At 39.8% G+C, this 19,886-nt stretch overlaps 1 non-coding gene across 1 annotated transcript; it reads right to left on the bottom strand.

Annotated features, from left to right (window-relative positions):
• Positions 1–842: 842 nt before the first annotated feature.
• LOC129068058 (U1 spliceosomal RNA) lies at positions 843–1,006 on the bottom strand. The gene has a single exon (XR_008528871.1). It is a non-coding gene; the product is annotated as a U1 spliceosomal RNA (small nuclear RNA).
• Between the last annotated feature and the right edge of the window lie 18,880 nt (positions 1,007–19,886).

Here is a 19,886-nt window from a genome sequence, read left to right as displayed (position 1 = left end):
CTTGTTGGTGTTCAGCTTTTAGATAAATGACGGCAGTAGGATGTTGGAAGCAGAGCGGAAGGATATGATGGAAATAGTTCTTATCATTAAAACAAGAGACAAAAACAGCAGAATCGGTGACTGTCCTCTGTGTTGGGAGCAGGAAAGACTAATACATGTGTTCCTGACAGATACATCAGGTTGCACAAATTATAGCTTTTACTGGGAACTTTGCAGCAAGATTAAGGTTTTAATATGAATTCCTTCTGGCGACAATTATCAGTTTGAAGACACTGTATTACACCTTTCAGAAAGAGGGCACCCCTCTCAGGTCACTGAATGCTCAGTCTTTTAGGTGTGCGTGAGCCACCCTGGGTAGAAAACTGCATGCCTGATTTAAATGACTAAAACAGAGGCAGGCATTTTTGCAGAAAAGTGGAGGTGTTCACAAGCTCTTAAGACCTTAATTTTACATATATTCCACGGGAAAAAGTAGCTAGTCCAAAGAAACAGATACAATCAATACGTCCCATTAACTTCTGTGTCCTTTAAAACATAACGATTTTATCTTCACTGATTCTCGTAGAAGAATTTTTACATTACCAAGTCTCCTTCTCTCCCAAAGATGTCAAACATAATTAACACCCCCCACTCAGGTTTAGTGATTAAGTATGTGGAATTCTTTGATGTTAAGAATTTAATTTCTTTGTTGTGATTATTTTGTGGCCTTGGAAATTACTTTGAAACATTTTATGGCTTACTTCCTAATAGTTTGATAAGGTATCTGTACCTGACAAGGAGACCAATGAATTGAAAGGAGTTTTTTAATTTTTTAGTTTTTATTTTATTTTATTTTTTTTAACCAGGGGAGAGCGCGAACGCAGTCCCCCACTACCACAAATTATGCAGTCGAGTTTCCCACATTTGGAGAAATCGCAGGGGTCAGCACATCCGGAGTGCGATGGATAAGCCTCGCCCTGGGAAAACCACCTTCGTGATCACGGTATCTCCCCTGCCAGGTAAGTATGAAAGGAGTTTTTTAGATGGAAAAAGGGTGAGGGAATGGGAGAAAGTGATAGGTGGTTATAGCTGGTTATTGTTATCATTGGATGCACAGAAAAGAAGGGCCTGAGTGAAAAAAATAAGAAAATAAACGCCAATCATGCTTAGAAATGGTGTTGAGTGAATGTAGCCAATTGTGTTTGTGTGTGTGTGTGTGAGAGAGAGAGAGAGAGAGAGAGAGAGAGAAAGAGAGAACTTAAGATAGTTTGTTTTAACATACTTGGTTTCAAGGAGTCTGGAATTCCATTGTTCTCATTAAGAGTTTGTTCTTCAGATTTCCTTTTTGTCCAGTGGGCTGGGTCTTTTCTTTTCTTTTCTTTTCTTTTCTTTTCTTTTCTTTTCTTTTCTTTTCTTGTCTTGTCTTGTCTTGTCTTGTCTTGTCTTGTCTTGTCTTGTCTTTTCTTTTCTTTTCTTTTCTTTTATCTCTCTCTTTCTTTCTATGGATGGTTTCTTATGAATGTTTCACTATTTGTTAGTATCTTTCTGCACATCTTATGAAAGTAAAAAGATTTAAAAAAATTTTTAAACACTGAATTTAAGGTGAATCCTGTAGCGTTTACTTTCAGGTCTTGTGGATGAAGCTTAAGCCATGTTTCCCACATGGTTACAATCATGGTGTTCTGGCACAAGAGCCACTAGGGGTCCACTTGGAGGATGTTGGACATTCATTGGAAAAACCTGTTTCTCAATAGAGAGTCAGTGCCTCACAATTTGCTCTAAAAATAACGCTTGGGGCTTGGTGGTGAGGGTAATGTGAAGTCAGTCAGCTACTGGAATGATGAAACAGCTCTGTTTCAGTGTGGGTTTCACATAGCGCCACGCCTGGGGGAGAGGGCATGATTGCACATGTGGGCAGAACCCGGCATGGCTCTCTGTCTGCAGGCACGACAGAGCGCACACACAGCTGCAGCACATCAGTGATCCTGCCTCCCGGAACTGATGCAGTCCCCATGTGGACAAGACAAGGCGACGGCAGCAGCCAGTTTCCAGGCCCAGCAGAACAAGCATTGGGCCTGAGAGATGCTGTTGGTGTTACCAGAAAGGGGCCTAGCCCAGAGCAGGTCTGTCAAGAGCCAGCTGGTAGTGTGTGAGTTCATGGCTTCATGCAGGAAAGATTTCGCAACATTAGTCCAGGGGACTACGAGGGTATGTTTACTAAAGCTGGGGACAGTGAAACAAGGAAGGGCTTAGCATAGAAGACGCAACAGGAGAAAGGCTAGGCTGGATTGCCTTAGCTCACTGGGAAGTGCCCATTGCCTAGAGTTTAGGAGATGCATGCCTGTGGGGAAAGCAGAACAGAAATGGCTGGCACTGGGTCCTTTGTTTCTAGGCTTTTTTTTTTTAAATCCTCACCTCAGGACATTTTTGTCCATTGCTTTTTTAGGGAGAGAGGGGAAGGGGAGAGATAAACATCTGTGTGTGAGAGAGAGAAAGAGATGGGGGGGGGGAGAGAGAGAGAGAGAAGCATAGATTGGTTGCCTTCCATAAGGGTCCTTGACCAAGGATCGAGCCCTCAACTTAGGTATATGCCCTGACTGGGAATCGAACCTGCAACCTTTCAGGCACAGGATAATGTTCCAACCAACTGAGCCACAATGGCCAGGTTTGTCTTAGGGCTTTTATCTCTCTCTTGCAGGTGGGAATCTTAGGCAAAGTCCTAGGGGAGGGCTTGAGTAGAATGCTCATTTAATTTTTCAGGTCTGCTCTTTGAGGGTCTTTGTCTCCACAGATTGGTCAGTTCCAGGGCAGGGGGTTGTTAGACATTGCAGCTGGTCTTGGCATCGCCCACCTGGTTTTGCTGCTTTTCTGGGCCTGGCGCTGAAATACATCTGAGGCCTGGATGTTATCTCTAGGGAGGTAACTTTTTGTTTCTGGCTATAAATTGTTTGGCCATTGTGTTCAGCTATCTGTCTCAGTTTTCCTTTTCAACTTGCCAAGCAATTTTCCTTGTTTCTTACTATCCAGTCTCATTGGTACCTTTGGAAGTTGCACAGCATCATCCTTGCACAGAATCACAGCCTTCATTGCCAACGAGGATGACATGATACAGCAGCAGTTGAGATAAGTCTTGGGGCAGAGCAGTGCCTCAGAGACTCTGTCCAATTGTCGACTTAGGACTCTGTGGGGCTTGGATGCTGTAGAGTGTCTTCTGTGTCGGAAATGTCAGACACCAGACTGAGCTATGTAGACCTTAAAACATATTCCTGAGATAGTGGGAGCAGGGCAGGAGAAGTTAGATGTCCCCTTGATGGTCAGGAAGGCTTATTCTAAACATATGGGACCATTCTTTGGACTGCCAGCAATCATTGCGGGGTGGGGTGGAGTGGGGCGGTCGTTAGGAAGGTGCCTGTCAGGCGGGAATGGGTGACTGCTAGAGCCAAACAATATTGTGTTTCTTTAGTGTAAAGTCAGAAATCTCTTGATTTTACTCCTATTTGCCTCAGTTTCACCTCTCTTACCTGATAGCTCTCATCAGACTGAGGAAATGTGAGACCAAGTGAAATGGGTCATGTGCAACATTGATCACCTGACACCACTCATGTTTTGGGTGGAAACAGGCACAAAATTCCTTGGAGTTGAGTTCGAGTATTGGGAGCAATACAACTGCTTTGAAGTTTCCAGTTTCTTACATAGGACTCAATTTCTACCTTTTATACTATGGTCCAATCTAAACAAATATTTCCTCAAATAGGTAGTTACGTAGATTTTTGGAAATATTTGAAAATACTCTGCTTTGCAGTTTTAGTCAAATTTAACTGTTACAGAGCAGAAAATAAAAACTCATTATTTTTTATTCAACAAATGCTCTAAATAATACTCAGTATTAGAGTCCCAGAGATCTTCATCTACAAGGTAATATTTATTAATTTGATCAATATTAAATATAAAGGCAGCTTTTTATCTTTTCCTTTGAAAGTTAGAGTTTTGCTAAATCTAAAAATATTACTGAAATATCTTCCTTTAATTCAAAGAAGTTCAATAAGGTAACAAAATTATTACTTAGAATATTATAACTTTACCATAAAGGTATGCTAAGAATTAACTGATTATCCTTTCCATTTTCAGAAAACTATTTCTCATGGCAGGGGACAAAGAAATATTAGACAGACAGTTGGACTGTTTGCATGTTGGCTCAAGAACAAGCACCAACGTCTCACAGGAGGCTCAGCAACGTTCACGAGCCATACGTGGTATGATTTATTTTTATGACTTACTGACATATGTTATGGGCAGTAGAATGGGCCTTCTTCTTTCTTCTCTGTGGCCTGCTAAGTATTTAAATGAGCAGACAGAACCATGCATCTCTTTGCTCCAGGCCCCGCGGGTCATGCTTTTTCATCTTTCTCCTAATTGAAATAGACAAGAATGAAAATGTTTGCAAATGGGGCTTTCTTCCTAATTTAGCGGGCTTCAAGAAAACGCTAACTTCTTCCCAAGTATTATCTCCAAATGTTCTTAACACAAATTCATTTTCTCACTTCAGTTTTTACAGGGCCAAGAGCCAGGCTGTGGAAGAAGTTTGGAGAGCTCCACTTTCTCTACATACAATCACAACAGTGTCATTCGCCTCTGCGATCTATCCAAGTTGTAAGCTGCTGACTTTCCTGTTCTGGAACTTAAGAATGAAGAAGGAAAAAATAAAACCACTCAGGAAAAAAAAAATGTCCCCAAGAGAGTCAATGTCAATTAAAAGGACTACCTGATGCAAATACCACATCAGCATCAATTTTGTCACCTAAGAATTTTAAGATCAGAAGCAATTACATTCAATAGCGCCTTGTTTTTATGCGGCTACCCTTCATAGCCTCAGCTAGTGAGTCGGTCTGTACCATAATTTACACTGACATCTAATTTCAGTGGATCTGCAAGCAATCTAACAGAAGATGGAGCTACTAAGAGGAGAGAAGTCCAAACTTATCACTGCAGACATAAAGATTCATTATTTTTGCCAATTTCAAAGTGAACCTTATAAATATCTATGCTTTCCCCCCTGTTTTGCATATTTCTTTACTTGAATTAATTTATGTTTTAGGCAAATGATTTCTGCTTAAAACCAGATATTAAACACTTTAGCTGATTACAGAAAGCACCTAAGTGCAGTTACTACCCCAGTTATAGATCATGCCATCTTAGAAAATTTTCTCTAGAAAGAGCAAATACTAAGATCTTTCACAAAAGTATAGTTATACCAAGGACATTTTATTTGGTGCACACACTGTTTGGAATGTCTACCCAGTTTTTTGTAATTTTCCCCCACTGAGAATGGCACCCATTCGAGGAAAGGGGCTTTGAAAGACCCTGCTGGCCCTTATCGCCCTGTGACCTCTCCTTTTCTGGCTGTAGGCCATTGGCAATTGACTCAGATAAGTCTAATTAGAGCCTTTCTCTGAGAGTTTTAAGAACTGACCCTTGGGAGATCTTTTGTTGGTCGTTTTTAGATGGTAAGGCAATTAGAGGAGTGGCTTTGAAATTTTATGCTACTGAATATATGGAAGAATAACTTATGGAGTAGACCAGGCTTTCTCAACTTTAGTGCTCTTGATTGTTGGGGCCAGAAAATTTTCTGATGTGGGGACTGTCCTGTGCATTACAGGATGTTTAACAGCTTCCTTGGCACCTACCAATTAGATTCCAGTAGCACTTCCTGGTTGTAACAACCAAAAATGTTTCCGGACATGCCAAATGTCCCCTGGGGAGCAATATTATCCCATCCCTCTGCTGATATCTATTAGAGTAGAGGAGAACATAGGTAACCTATAGAGAGGAGTAGATATTTCAATTCTTGTTGTTGTTTATAAATCTCGGGTATATTTCTGCCCTTTCTACAGTTACATGAAGCAGTTGGCATAGTTTTTTTTCCTTTATATATACCCCCTAAAAATTTGAGTGGGGTTATGCCATTGCCAAACAATATAGTCCTGACTGATATAGTAATAGATTGTGGTATATTAAGCTTACTTTAAAAGGCCATTTTTAATAGCAGGTGATATACATACTAGGGATGTGTTCTCATCCACCAACTCTACACCCAATTTTAGAAAACAGAGGTTTTTAATAAACAGATTAATTTAAGAAGGTAGCTGTAGATGAATGGGTGGAATGGGGAACACATTTAATGGGCACAGAGTTTTAGTTTTCCAAGATGAAAAGCGTTCTGTGGATGGATGGTGGTGATGGTAGCACAACAATGTAAATGTACTTAATGCTGTAGAACTGTACACATAAATATAGTTAAAATGATACAAATTTATGTGTATTTTACCATCAGTTTTTTAAAAAAAGGTAGGCTTGGGGAATATAAAGGGAGAGAAGTGGAATATTGGGTTGGGCCAGGTTTGGCTTATGCATTCCTGATGAGTGTGTGGGTTAGCAATTCATGGAGCAGAGACACTACCCACAGTTTACAAAGCTGACAGCATTTTGCTTCTGCATGTGATGTTATTCATTCAGCAGTTGCTTTTGAAAAAGAGATGTATTGAGGCACAGATGAAAATCTTCTGAATTATTCTCTGTCAGTTTCTTTGTGTTTTGAAGCTGCTCCAGGTCACGTTCAGAGACTTCTAGACCTGCTACTAACTATGGCCTATCAGAGGATCACAAGCTGTCTTGGCTATGAGTGGGCTTAATGCATTCAGAACCCTAAATCTTGGAATTCACACTATGAAGATCTTTTCCTTCCTTCCTTCTTTCCTCCCTCCCTCCCTCCTCCCTTCCCTCCCTCCCTCCCTCCCTCCCTCCCTTCCTTCCTTCCTTCCTTCCTTCCTTCCTTCCTTCCTTCCTTCCTTCCTTCCTTCTTTCCTTCCTTCCTTCCTTCCTCCTCAAAAATGGCTTGGTTTCTCAGCCCAGACACTGATCAGTTGTAGCTAGAGGCATTTAGGGCTATGTCCTTAGAACACCAAAAATGGACAATTGCTCATCTGGGGTTCCTAATGAAGAATGTGGATTCTTTCTTCCATGAACATAATAGGGAAAAATAAGTCTGTAGGCACAAATTTGGAAAAATGTCCGTGTCAGAGGGACAATAGGACCAAGAGGAAAAGGGGATCTTGGAGGAATCATGTGTTTGAAGTGAGGAACATGTTTATTTCACTCTGAATTCTTCCTGAGGTATCTTGCTCTGTTCATGTAATTTGCAGTAGAATTTATAATCTCAGCACATGTGTTCTTTACAGCTAAAACATAATACTCAGCTTTCTTGCTTTGAATGGCTGATTAGAAACTGTTTGCATTTAACAGAAGTTTAAAAAAAGTATGTAGAAGCATTTGGGGTGGGGTGGGGGAGTAGGGAAGGAAGATTTATAAAGCTATACAAAGTCCCCTAACTCCTTAATCATTAAGACAGATAGTCAATTTTCTCAACAGAGGCATATTTTGCTCTTAAATTTGCAGGTGGGGTTAGTGATCAGGCAGTGAGGTCACAATCCAATTTCTCCAAGAGAAAATGAATAAAACCCAAAATTTTTATAAAAACAGAAAATGAAGACAAGAAAAACAAGCAAAAGAAAAAAAAAAGAAAAAAAAAACAGAAACACCTGTTAGATTTCCTAACCAAGTTAATATTCCCCAATACACAAGTAAAGGGAAGGCTTTGGGACAACTGAAATATTTCCCATGTATGCAGCTTTAAACTATAGTTATTAAATACTCTGTATTTTTCTTATCAGTCATATAACATGCAAGACATCTAAGGCCATATGGCCAAATTCTGTGTCACATTTTTGCTTTCATATCCACAACCATTTCTCATATTTCTAATTTGAGGTGGCATGGAATTTTGGTGCGATAGTTAGTTGGTGGGTTTTGAGAGTCAAGATCCACTTCTTGGTCTTTGTCTTAACTGTAAAAATCCTTCATATGTGTTTTTAAGGGAGAGGATGTATATTTTATGAGAAAAGAGAGATGTATTGCTTCCTAGGTTTAAATACAGTCCTTCATAGAAGGTTGAAGAAATCAGAACAGTTTACACTTGTGTTGGACCATGGACACCTTTTAGAATCTAGGATAATCATAAAATTTATCATCCAAATCTGACCTCTTTGAGAGTACACGGAGTCAAATGAATTATTCTGAGAGAAGAGGCATGAGTGAAGATTACCCCAGGCAAACTGGGAAGTATAGGCATTTTGAAAATTTAACAATAAGGATGTATCTCTTCTCAGGGAAAAAAAAGTGCTATGCATGCACACTATACATTTTCTGTGCATCACTTCGCAGAGTTCACATCTTCATTTTAGGAGTTCTGGGACCAGATGTATGCATTCAACATTTATTTGTTGTTTGTCTACCTTTCCCACAAATCTTTTTAGATGTTGGAGATACAGCACTGCAGAAAGCTAAAAATTCCTGCCCTCCTGGGATTGATATATTCTATTGGGGTTGTCTGACAACATGATAGGGAGAATTCTAAAGATGTTTCCCCAGGATTCCCATCACCTGGCTATTCAATCAAACCCTAGCCTAAATATTGCTGTGGTAGACTTTGTCAATCAATTAAGAGTAAGGGTCTTCAAATAGGGAGTGTATTCTGATTTATCCTGGTGAGTCCAATCCAATCCCTTGAGTCTTCAGAAGCAGAGCGTTTTTTTCAGCTGGAATAGAAGATATGTGGCGGAAGAGGACAGCAGGAGTGACGAGGAGGAAGGGGTAGCTAAAGGGATTTGAAGCATGAGGAGGGCAATAGACTTTCTACTGAAGTCTTCTTAGGGTGTTCTGCTGAAAGCCCAGCGGCCAAGACCTTGATTTCAGCCAGGTGAGACCTAGAACAAAGAAGCTGGCTAAGCCCACTGGGCTTGTCATTGACAGAACCGTGAGATGAAAAAGTTATTGTTGTTTTCAGCTGTTAAATTTGTGGTAATTTGTCACAATAGCAATAGAAAGCTAGTACAGAAAATAAACAAGCAGAATATTGCCTAACAGGCAAGACTCATGAAAGTGTGTAGGAGATGAGATACAAAGAAACTGGGCCATTTTCTGAACACCTTGGAAGTCACAGCAAAGACTTCGGCATTTCTACTGAGTGCCAGGTGTCATGAGAAGGTTTTGAGCCAGGTAGGAAGTGTGTAATGTGACCCATTACTGGGTCATTCTGGCCTGTGTTTAGAACAGACTAAAGGGAGCCAGTCCTGAGCACAGCCTGGGGTATCAGCTAAAAGGCTACTACAAAAATTCAGTAAAGAGATGATGTTGGCTTGGACTTAGTTTGGGTAGTAGGAGTGCTGAGACGTGGTCATGTTTGATTTATTTTGAAAGTAGAGCTGGCAGGATTTTCTGGCTGACCATTTGTAGAGGACGTGTAAGGGAAAGGAGTATCTTTCGCAATTCTTACCATGACGAGAAAATAGAGATTGTAGAATGTAGTGATCAGAGAGGGGAATTTTACAATATTTTGAACGTTTCAAAATGATTTTATAATACATTTATGGTGGACTAATTTAGTGGATTTACGTGCGCGCGCTCTCCCCTCCCCCACGCACTGGCGATTCTCTCCGGCTCCATTGTGACTTGTTTGCCTTGGCAACTGGCTACAAGTGCTAAGGACGACGGGCCGCTAGGACGCTGCGCGTTTCTTCGGGAGTGAGTGCCGCTCAGACCCCTCAGACCCAGTGCTGTCCTGCTGAAAGTCCCAGGGATGTTCCTGAAAGAAGACAGAGAAAACCTGCGTGTAGAGTGAGTACACAAAGGTAGAAGTTACCAAAACCCACAAAGCACAGACCAAGTTTTAAGAAGTTTGAAAACTTAAGAGCTGGAACATAGAAGCTGGGTGGAAATGTAAGATAGTGTCGAACTTACTGACCTGAAAAGGTAGTCACTGGCACGATTTAATAACTTGACTATGTAAAACATTATATTGCTCACTAAATGGCGGCAGTTCTTCACAGTATCTATAGGGGATAACGCAGGAGATGTAGGTCAGCTGTGAGACAGAGCTTATTTGCAACAAAGAGTATAAAATAATGGAAGGAGTGCCTGAGGACTCTCGGGAGGCATTTTTATTTAAACTGAGGTACAAAAATTCTGGCATAATAGTCCTGGATCTCTCCACTAGATGGCAATCATGGGTTGACTCCAATTTTTGTTTTCTCTCGATAAAAATATCTATAAAGTTTATACTTTGGCAGGAAAAAAAAAAAGAACCGTGACTTATGTTCCACTGTCATATTTTGTATTATATTATCTATGGATGAGTTATATTTCCCCAATTCTCCATCTCCACTTACGGGTTTTTTAAACATATTATTTTGTAAAGCTGTGGGAGGCATGTTACAATATTGGGATGGCGAATATCCCCTCCCTACCTTCTCATCTCAACACTAGAACATTGTTTTTATGGAAAGTCTGAAAAACAAGAACAAATTTCAAAAGTCTTAGAAGTGTAAAGTGAGGTACTGCCTAAAACTTGGTATATAGAAGTAAAGTCAGAAATCTGGATGTTTTCTCAAACATTAATAAATTATGATTTAGGTCAAGGAACTGGGAAATAGTATGTTTTACAAAATGCTCTCAAAGAATTATTATTCTTTTAAGAATCTTTTACCTTAGAGATAGGATGCTTTTGATTTCAATTTCAGAGAAATGTACTTATATTTTTAAAGAAATTAATTTTCCCCTTGTGTTGGGGTTACAAATTTTATGTACTTAAGGGTATTTCTTGCAACTTTATCTGTTTTTTTTATTTTCTACCACTATTTATATACTTAAGGGTATTTCTTGCAACTTTATCTGTTTTTTTATTTTCTACCACTATTTTGCCAGAAAGCTGAAAACAAAACATGTCCATTACTGATTTGGTCTATCAGGTCAGAATTTTCCCTCCCCTACTTTGTGGAATTTGTTCTGGGCGTAAAAGCTGCATCCAGGAGGGTATGTGGTTCCTGGAATTTGTGTATATTGTATTTCTCAATTGCATGTTGATATATTTGTGTCTGGGGCGAGACCAGTCCTCCCTGCTGGCATCCATGGAGAAGACATGGCTCCTGCTGCTTTTCTATATCTGCCTCCTACTTTATGTCACCGCCTCTTTACAACCATAAGACCCAGCTTTTTGGAAACCATGATTTCTCAGCCAACTTCCATGATCTTTCTTCGGGAGTGAGTGCCGCTCACACCCCTCAGACCAAGTGCTGTCTTGCTGAAAGTCCCAGGGATGTTTCTGAAAGAAGACAGAGAAAACCTGCGTGTAGAGTGAATACACAAAGATAGAAGTTACCAAAACCCACTAAATGACGTAAGAAGTTACGTAAATCCACTAAATTAGTCCACCATAAATGTATTATAAATCATTTTGAAAGTCACCGCCTCTTTACAACCATAAGACCCAGCTGTTCGGAAACCTCTCTTAGCCAACTTCCATGATCTTTCACTGGTGTCGAAGATTCAGATTCTCTTCCATGCTCCTGGGAGACCTCTAGAGGGGTGCTGGTGTGGTCAGGTGCGCTCTGCCTGACCCCAGCTCACTGCAGGGGCTCGGCTGGGACTATTTCCCAGCCTGTATACTTGCGGGGAGGAGGGGGTGCTATATGTGTTGCAGCTGACAGGCATTTGGGTCCTTCCTTACAACCTTCACCTGGGACTGGAGTTCTGGCCTCAGAAAATAGGTCTTCGCGATGCTTTTTTTTTCTCCGCCATCTCTCTCTTTACCTGTGCCCTTCACTTCATAGCATTGCTAGACATCTATGCTATGAGATCTGTACTGTCAGCTACTGGCTTATCAGTTGCAAAATGCAGAAGACAGTGTGTGTGTGTGGGGGGGGGTTAAAATGGTTTGTCCTTAATGTATCGGAAAAATGGGGAATCAGTGCTAATGCGGGGCACATGTTGCTGAGTGCAGCTAAGAGACACTGTGTCAGGTCCAGGATCCTCCCATTACTACCTGTGTGGGCTTAGACATTTAAAAGATGTACATGATACCAATTTGTCAAGTGTAAATATATTTTCCTGTTTAATTTATAACTATGGTATATAAGTAAAACCTAAGTTAATACAAAAGCTTTTAAAAACTTGATTTCCATAGTTCCTCAAGGCAGTTTATACAGAGAGACTCTATGGTTTGAAAGAATACTGTAAAATTTGCTCAGTATTAATGGCCTGAATACAACAATTGTGTATATAAATGAATATGGCTTTCCCATATTATTCTTCATCTATAATTATTGTCATAAAATTATGTTAAAACATACTTTTCAACACATCTGGACATATAATTAAATTCTACTTGTTAAATAAGATTTTTAAAAAGAGAATAAAGAAGGAAATGTGGGTACATTCATGAAGAATGAAAGAAGAAATGTTATCAAAAATACTGAGTAAAATTGTTACAGATGGCACTATAGATGTTGAGAGGGTTCTCAATATAAATATTTAAGCTTATATGAATTTCACATGGCTAATAATACTTTAGAATAATTAAAATTATATGTTGCAAATAGCACTCTTGTGGTTAACTACTCAGAGCTTTTTTTTTACGCAGTTTTTAGTACAAAACTCTTTGGGTTTAAAATAACAACTGAGATCTCATGAAATGTGCCGAAGGGGAATTTCACGTGTGCTTTGCAATATGCCAGTTTCCACTGCAGTTTCTTTCCTGCTGTGCTAATGCATCCAATGTGTACTTGCCTCTGTGTGAGTGAAATGGCACTGCAGCCCTGAGCGGGAGGGTCGCCTGCCTGGCTGGACACAAGCGGCAGCTCAAAAGGGTTTCACTGGAACATTTATAAAGTTTTAGATAGTGGCCACTGCCAGCTCCAAAGATAATTATAATAAGTGAATTTTGTCGGGAAGCCAGGGAAAGAAAAACTATCTGGCATTGAGATAAAAGACGATGACTTTATTGTTTCACCAGCCCTTGTACTTGCGGTTGGAGCCTGTGGCAGCAGTAGGGGACGGAAATCGTGATCTCCTTCCCCTGCCTTTGTGAACCCAGAACAAAGCAATTACATTTTTTAGAAGAAACCATTTAGAAGACAACCAATTTCACTGTAAGCATCCCGGAATCCAACAGCTTAACATGGCTCTGGTTGGAATGACATCTTTAAAATTGTGTCTCTGCTGCTGTGTGACTCCTAGTGTTTACTATAATTTGGTGGCAGAAACCATATGACTTAGTGCCTACTGTGCGCGGTCCCCTGTGGCGGGCTTCTGCCATCATGGCTGTGTGGCTGCACTGTGGCAGCAAGCAGGCCTCGAAGTAGGTTCCTCTGGGAGGCGGGTGGAAGCAGGGGGAGAAATTCCTTCTCCACTGCTGGGTGGACAAATGGCTAAGTTCATTAATTGACTCTTTCTGTCCAGTGTGTCTCTTTCGGAAGAAGACTTCCTCATTGTTTTAGCAAAAGAAAAATTTTACTAGCAAATAGGATTTTCTCTGAAAAGCTGGTCTCAAGAAATGACATACAAGTAGCCCTGAAGTAACTTCTTATGACTTAATTCAAGCTGATGTAATATTCGATTCCAGTGCACTGTCAACCTCAGTAGAATTGTTGCTTTGTTCTAATGGGCAGTGCAGATTGCTTATGAGGGTACAGGAATAACATGTGGTGAAAAAATTCATACAACAGCAGCTTCTATTGATTTGGATGCAAGGTTTTTTGTTTTTTGGTTTTTGGTTTTTTTTGGCTGAGTATATGAAACCCACAGTTTAAGGGCAATGAGAATCATTCAGATATTATTGCAGCTAAGAGCAGGCATTGGGTGTTTGTGTGTCTGAAAAGTTGGCTGTTACTTTAATTTATATAAATTAAATTTTTTTCACATAGGTTTGTTTTAGGATCTTGGGTTATTGCTTGGGTCCTTACTCTTAAAGCAATTTTATTGGTTTCAGAATTTAATAAGATTTACAATTAAAAGAATAAATTAAAAAGTATATTGTTGGCCTTATCTTTTCAATGTCTCTTTTTATGACAAAAAATCCAAGTGTTAGATAGTGAGATCTCTTCATCAGTGACCTTTGATGTATTACTCTTGCCCTAGTGCCTACTTTGGTCTATGTGACTTACTTGTCTGATGCTAATGTGAGAGGCAGCTCAATGGTTAGACCAGATTCTGGCCTTGGATATAGGCAAGAAAGAGCATGTTGGTTCTCCTGTATGTGAGCAGATTTGGTTTTTGGAACATACTTCAGCCTACTTCATGCCTCATAGATGAATTTATAATGTTTGAGAATTGTATTATTTCTATTGAGCAGTTCAGGGAAACTGTGGTAACAAGGTGAAAATGATATGGCTGACTTTATAAAAATCTCTTGACATTTTACATGTCATAATGGGGAGTGAAGTAAATGGAATCCTGTGTGCTTTTCTGGTGTTGGCAAGGGCCCTGGAATCAAACAGTACTCTACTTTTCATGAATATTTTAACTCTTACATGGGAGGGCATTCCTCATAGAACAAATAGAGAAAAACTTTTTTGTTTTTTAAAGGGGAGAAATAAGCTATAATACTGAGTATAAATGTTCGCTGCAAGAGCAGACTTTGGCAGCAAGAAAGACTTAGGTAGACAGGGTTAGGGAAGGACTAAGGAAGAGAGAAGAAAGAAATGGCTAGTGCAAAGAGCACATTAGCATCCGAAGCTGTAGCTAAAAAGAAATAGGCTCTCACTCCCAAAGAGGCTGTGAACCAAGGCAAAAACAGCAAGTTGTTTGGAACTCGCTTTCTAATGAAACAATATATGTGATCAGAGATGAGAGGACTTTTCCAAAGAGATATTTCCACTTGACTCAAAAGGAAGGGAAACACATCTTAGGCAGAGAGAATAGCCTGTGCAAAGGTTGGAAGCAGGAAACCTTTTCCTGTCCCCAAGAGCTGACAGGAGTTCACTGTGACTGGGGAGGCAGGTGCTGGGTCATAGAGGTTTGGATTTTATTCTGAGTTTAGTGGGAAGTCATTGAGTAGTTTTAAGCAGGGGAACCACTTGGTCTAAATATGTTTTGATGGGTAGTGTATCATTTGAGAGGTAAAAGTTAAGGGATCTATTTTAGATACAATAATTTTACATCATCTAGGCTTTTGTTTTTATGATCTGGATGTGGGAATCTGGGTATTATCAACATAAAGACAGAATTTAATGCCGTGAGAATGGATGAGGTCGCTTAGTGTGAGAGGATAAGGAGAAGCAAGGGTGAACAAGGGCCAAATCCAGGGAGAGCAAGAATGAGAGCCTGGGAAGTAGAGTTCAAAGGGGCTAAAATAAATCAGGACAAGGTGGTCACAGAAGCTCAGAGAGCAGAGGCTTTCAAGGAAAAAAAAATCTAACTGAATCCGGTTGTGAGAGGTCAAATGCCAGGGATCTCCACTTAGTTCAACAACATGGAGGCCATAAGGCACCTTGCACAGAGCAGTTTCAATGGTGTGCTGGGATTGTAGCCAGGTTGGAGAGGGTTGAAAATATATTTTGAAATGACAATATAGTTCTTTTAATAATTATAGTTAGAAAAGGGAGCAGAGAAGGGATGTTGTTAGCTAGGGAGTGTTTTAAATAAAAATAAAGTTTCTTTTTTCTTTTGTAGTACAGAAGGTAGGACAGGAAATTTGTATGCTATGGGAATGGTCAAATGGAGAAGTAGCATCTTATGACACAGGACAGAGAGGGAGAGTAAGAAACGAAGTTGAGAAGATGAGTATATCACACAGGTGCCTCTGTTTCAGTAGAGTCCACTTCTGCTGGGTCAGGCAGAAAAAGACTTTGTTACTGGGCATTAAGGACCTCACAACCCCCAGAACAGAGTCAGGCTTGGAGGCTGCTCCTCCACACTGAGGAGTATCTGCTGTTAAGGCCCTTCTTCTTGATATTGGGGCTAGGCCCACACGCTGAGGTTGGGCTCAGAAAGCCAGGATTACTACCTGTGATATATCAACATTCACATAGATGCATCTGCATCATCCTCAACACAAATGAAATGGGCAGAGACCTGCCTCCTATCTGCTATCTTCCAAATAGAAGTGAACTTGGTGGTTAATGTAGAGGCAACAGACAGTCCACGGCTAACAAACCTGGGGCAGCACCATCAGCACATGCCTTCTTTGACCTTGTCAACAACTACACAGTCCTCTTTGAAATGCTCTGGCTGCCCCACAAACATAGCCTGGGCCTTTGCCGGTGGAACAGGCACTTCTTTCTCAAGACTGGCATTGTGAGAAAACACAGGACTCATATCACAAAAGCCACTGGTACCTCTCAGTTGTGAGTGCCTTCGCAGGATGATGTGTTTTCTACATTGTGTGACCTTTTTGGAAGGACTTTTGTCACTGGTAGGCCAAAGGGGAAAAGATGCCCATGTTACTTGTTTAGTATAGTTTGCAGATTATTCATGCATCAGAGTGAATGAGGTCCAGTTAAAGGACAAAAATAATTAACTTTTATATGTAGGCATTCTCTTTGGACTATCCACTTAACATTGCCTAAGTCATTTCTTTAATTGTTTCTTTTAAAAGAGCTTTACTTTTTTTCTTTTCTTAGTGATGAACTCTGACAACCCTTTAATATTAAATAGTGTATAACAGTTGCCCATATAAGAAAATTAAATTTTATATATATCTACATACTTGCTTGAAAAGTGCTTTCATTTATATTATTTAATATAAAAACAAGTTGAGTGGAAAACTTAAATGGTTTAACATACTCCATTATATAAATATTTAATACTATAACTATAGGTAATTTTGAATACAATGAAGACCTGTTTACAGAAGTCAAGAATTGTGGTATTAAATAAGTCAGTGTACCTCCTGTAGGTTTGTCTATATCAAAAGGTCGTTCTGAATATTAAGACTAATTTGCTTTGGCATACTTTGTTAATCTGTATAAGATTTGGTGACATTCAATGTGAAATAGTAAATATAGATCCCCTTTCTTTGTCAGTGAATTTGGAGTGATTTTTCATTGCAAGAAAATGTCATGGCTGCATGTTTTGCCATGGCTGAGGGAGGAGAGGTTGTTGAAAAACTCTATACAACTCTCTTCTTCCAAGAAGCATAGAAAGTACCAGGTAGAAAATGATGTCTTCAGCAGAAAACCCAAAGGTGCAAAATGAGTACACTGAACAATGATATTACACAGTCGGCTTAAGCCAGGATGTAAGCTGTTCATGGTTAGCCAGCAAAGCCGGCAGCTGAAGTATTTCAGATCCTATTGATATATCAATAGGATTCAATTTATTTCTGTATTTAAAGTAAGTGTAAACATTTGCAGATACAAAAATTAATGACTGTACAACTAGAAATAAGGGCACTAATTGGACAAGCAATGTTTCAGTAGAAAATACTGAGGGGTAAGAATATTGTGGGAGGTTGGATTTTACATAAGAGAAGTCTAGATGAAATAAGAAGGTATGTGAGATACCAAATTGAATAGATTTTCCAATTTCTTATGAGAAAAAACTAGATGTTTATCTTGGGAGACAGAATATAGTATTCTTTAGTGTAGCTATGTACCAGTGGTTACTAAGCACATCTTTGCAGGGTGAACAAAACAGATCATGTTCTTTCTGTCATGGAGTTTGCATTCGAAGTAGGGGAAGGAAACTAAATATATTGCATGTGATAAGAATTTTGAGAGGTTAAGCTAGCTAGTATGTGTCGAATGCATAACCAAAGATTTAGGACCATAGTTGGGCAGATAGAAATCTGGAAGAAGGAAGGGAAGCCTCTTGGTATCCCATTGCACTAATTTTGCCAGCATTGTGAAAACAGCGTTGCACACTCTAGAACTTCCTCTTCCGCTCCACAGGCACTTCAAGGAAGTCATAGCCAGCAGGTCTTGTCTTGGAGAATATTGTTTGGGATGAAATGTTTGCCTTGCTCTGTTCTCTCTTTGCTTGTCTCCCAAGTGGCTTGTTTTATTAAGTATGGCTGGTGGCCACGCTGCCCACGAGAGAATAGGGATTAGTAGAAAGAGTGCTTATTTTTCCAGTGTTAACATGCGTGCTAAGGGAATATTTGTTGTTCTTCCAACAGAGCTAATTACTTTTTATTTTCCCTCCCTACCTCCACTCCCATCTCAATACCGTTACACTTGAAGAAGCAGAAATGGGTGGAAAAGAGAGTTAAGAACAAAGCCAAAGTCTCAGATGCTTGGTACTTCTGAGGAAGTGTAGAAAGTCTACTGTAACCAAAGATGAGTTTGATTTTGTTTTTCTTCTGTTTCTGTTTTTAGTATAAAATATATTGTAAGTTAAATTTAGATTTTGAGATTTTTCTTGGACCTTTTATTTTTGGAGGACCTCATATTATTCATAATGTCTATTCTAAATATCCTTAGAGATACTATGAGAAAACGTCCTGAATTAGAGTAGCTTTAACAGAAAGTACAGTAGCTTATCTCTTTAAGTTCATTCATTCATTAAGCATGCTAAGTGGCAGCACTGTGTTAAACCCTCAGTGTACAAAGGTGAAAGATGATTTTTGCCAATTTTTTTTAAAATGCTGAGTTCAATGAGAAAAACAAGTTAAATAATTAGGGTAATGGCTAGGTAGCTCAGCTCAGTTGGTAAGAGCATTGTCCCGTTATGCCAAGGTTGCAGGTTCCATCCCCGGTAAGGGAACATACAACAATCAAATAATGAATACATAAATGAGTGAGACAACAAATGGATGTTCCTCCTCCTCCTCTCTCTCTCTGCAATAAGTAAAAAATATTTAAAAAATTAGGGTAATGAGATAATGGACCATTATTACAGCAGCATGGAATATGGGATATTTAATACTTTCTGCCAGATATTGACCAAGAAATACAAATATTTACTGGTCTTATTAGCCAGAGAGATGGGAGCAAGAAGGAAGAACACTGGGTACAGAAAATTTCAGCATGGTACGCAGCTGGTCAATGCCAAAATCCATCCCTCAGCTGCCCCTTGTGGCCTCTATATTGCAGTGGGAGCACCTGCGCAGGCTGTCTCCTTGTCTCCTGGGTCTTCTGGTTTCAAGCTAGCTTTGGCCAGTGGGAACCACTGGAGAGAAATAGGAGGGAGAATGAGGGAGACTCAGAATATCTCTTTCCTTCACACTCTACCTTAGGTGGTGTTTCTAGCAGCAGTGGCATCTCTTCTGAGGTTCCATCTCCTATAAGGCAGTCCCCTCATGATCTCAGCTTCTATAAGGCAAACTGCTTTGTGGCTCAAGCTCTTGCTGGATGGCTTTCACTTCTGTATTCTGGTCCATCTCTCCTGTTGTGTCCCCAGCTGTAGGGGTGATAGTCTTCTTGTAATTGCTATTCGTTGGGTTGCCTCATTATCCCATTTGGCTTCTTAACACTTACTGCTGGGTGACCAATTCCCTATATTGAATTTCCTCTGTCGAAATGCCTAAAGTAGTGACTAATAGAGAATCAAATGCTGTGTTCTAAGCCCTGTGCCTTTCTAAAAAGTACAAAACAATATTCCAGGTCTGAGAGAATGAACTTTCTAAAGAGGCTCTGCCTCTAGCAAAGCATTTTGAGCAATTTTATTTCTGCATCCCTAGAACAATCTTCCTTACTTTTCCTAGTGCATTTTCATCAACTCCTGCTATCTGTCCTCAAAGTGCATTTAGACTTTTAGTTTTACTTGTTTTTTCTGAAGTACAACTTCCTGATTGAATCCCCTGCTGACATAGGCCCCATCATTATTTTAGCCAGTTGGGACATTGGTGATCTGCCTCCACCCTTCCTGGTACTGGCCATAGTTGTCTTTTACCTTTGATATTCTTAGTGACAGTATCAATATTTGGCTGAAAATTTTCTTGCCTCTCTACAGATCACAAATTTCTTTTTTTCTTAAAGATTTTATTTATTTTTAGAGAGAGGAGAAGGGAGGAAGAGAAACATCAATGTGAGATAGAAGCGTTGATTGGTTGTCTCTCAAATGTGCCTTGACCGAGGACC

This window comes from Pteronotus mesoamericanus, unplaced genomic scaffold, assembly GCF_021234165.1.
Source record: "Pteronotus mesoamericanus isolate MK-2021 breed Mesoamerican mustached bat unplaced genomic scaffold, CSHL_Meso_final contig_20, whole genome shotgun sequence".
Taxonomy (NCBI): domain Eukaryota; kingdom Metazoa; phylum Chordata; class Mammalia; order Chiroptera; family Mormoopidae; genus Pteronotus; species Pteronotus mesoamericanus.
Note: the sequence above shows the minus strand (reverse complement) of the source record. Positions and strands in the feature narration are given on the sequence as shown.